This window comes from Rhipicephalus microplus, chromosome 4 (genome assembly GCF_043290135.1).
Source record: "Rhipicephalus microplus isolate Deutch F79 chromosome 4, USDA_Rmic, whole genome shotgun sequence".
Classification (NCBI taxonomy): domain Eukaryota; kingdom Metazoa; phylum Arthropoda; class Arachnida; order Ixodida; family Ixodidae; genus Rhipicephalus; species Rhipicephalus microplus.
Window position 1 is genome coordinate 31343417 of NC_134703.1, and position 1428 is coordinate 31344844.

Sequence of the window (1428 nt, forward strand, 5' to 3'; positions counted from 1 at the left end):
CTCCACGATGACCACCGAAGCGGCGCTGACATTAGAGAGACTGACATCTTGGAACATTGTCATTGTTGCCATAACAAATTCCTAAAGAAATGCTAAACACAACAACTTAAGACACTCAAAATATTGCAATAAAAATCGCAAACAAGAATAATATTCTTATATAAACAAATTTAAATTGCGTGATATATGTAATCATTACTTTTAAGTAAGATACAATGGCAATTTATGCAATTTATGGCGCACAAAAAGAAGCGTTTGCAGGTTCTTTTACTAGATGACGCCACAATCCTTGTACCGTGCCAAGAGAACTTGGCGTGGTCGGCGTGGTAGGTGTTCTGTGGCGTGGTAGTGCGGCCGATCGCGCCTCGTCGTTGCCATGAGCTCGACTGTATGTGGCCGTCTCCTGTTGAGATGCAACAGAGACAAACAAAGATTCATCAAACCGAAAAACATGCCAGGGGTTATTGCAACATGCAGTGGCGAATGCAAGTGAACGTCCTTCAAAAGTTGGTAGCGTTCTATCATGGCGGCATACGAGCGGCGGGTATAGGTTCTGATGTAGGGGCCCTTTGGGGCGCATTTCCTCTAGCACTCTATGATAACTCTACGCTGTAAAGAACTTTTTTTTTTTTCAAACTGAACCAAATTTTAAATCAAAACTAGCTCAAATAAGACTTTATTGGCACATACAAATTCTAAACATTCCTAAACACATAACTAATGAATTAATAACGAAAATAGGTAACTTATTATTACTGTTTTAGAGGAAAATGAAAAGTATGTATGTGCCAAGACAACCTTTATTAAACTAGTTTCGGTTTCGGATTTGGCTCAGGTAAAAAGAGGTTCTTACGTGTTTCATAACTATGCTTCAACAAGTTTCGATTGTTTTAATTAGAAATCTTTGTGAGAAACTTTACTGTTTCATCTTCCAGCCTTTCGAGCCTTTCACAGCTATTAGCTTTGGCTTTGTTCTTTGTGGTCTTACGGCTCTGTTTAAACCACGTGGTTTAAACAGAAATTAGTTGGGAAGCACTACAAAACGCCTCGAGTAAAAGCTCGTGGCGCTGTGGTCGAGGTTTGAGGAGCGACTTAGACATTTAGATGAGAAGAACTGGGCAGCCAGAGTGCACAGATACCTGTACCTGAAAAGTGTGGACACCCAATGGCGGAAGAGGACGCGAAAGCTGGCGACTAAATATAACTTGACCGCGGCAAATAAGCAAAGGGGGCCAGTTAAAAAGCAAGTGAGGGAAACAGAGACGCTCATGTGGAAAGAGAGGATGGAAAAGAAGGGATCGCTGGGAATCTACAAGGCAAGCAAACAAGAGATCCGGAAAGAGAACATTTATGACAACAATAAAGGTAGTGCGTTGCTCTTTGAGGCGCGGGCTGGCTGCTTGAGAACTCTTACTTACAGGAGCAAAT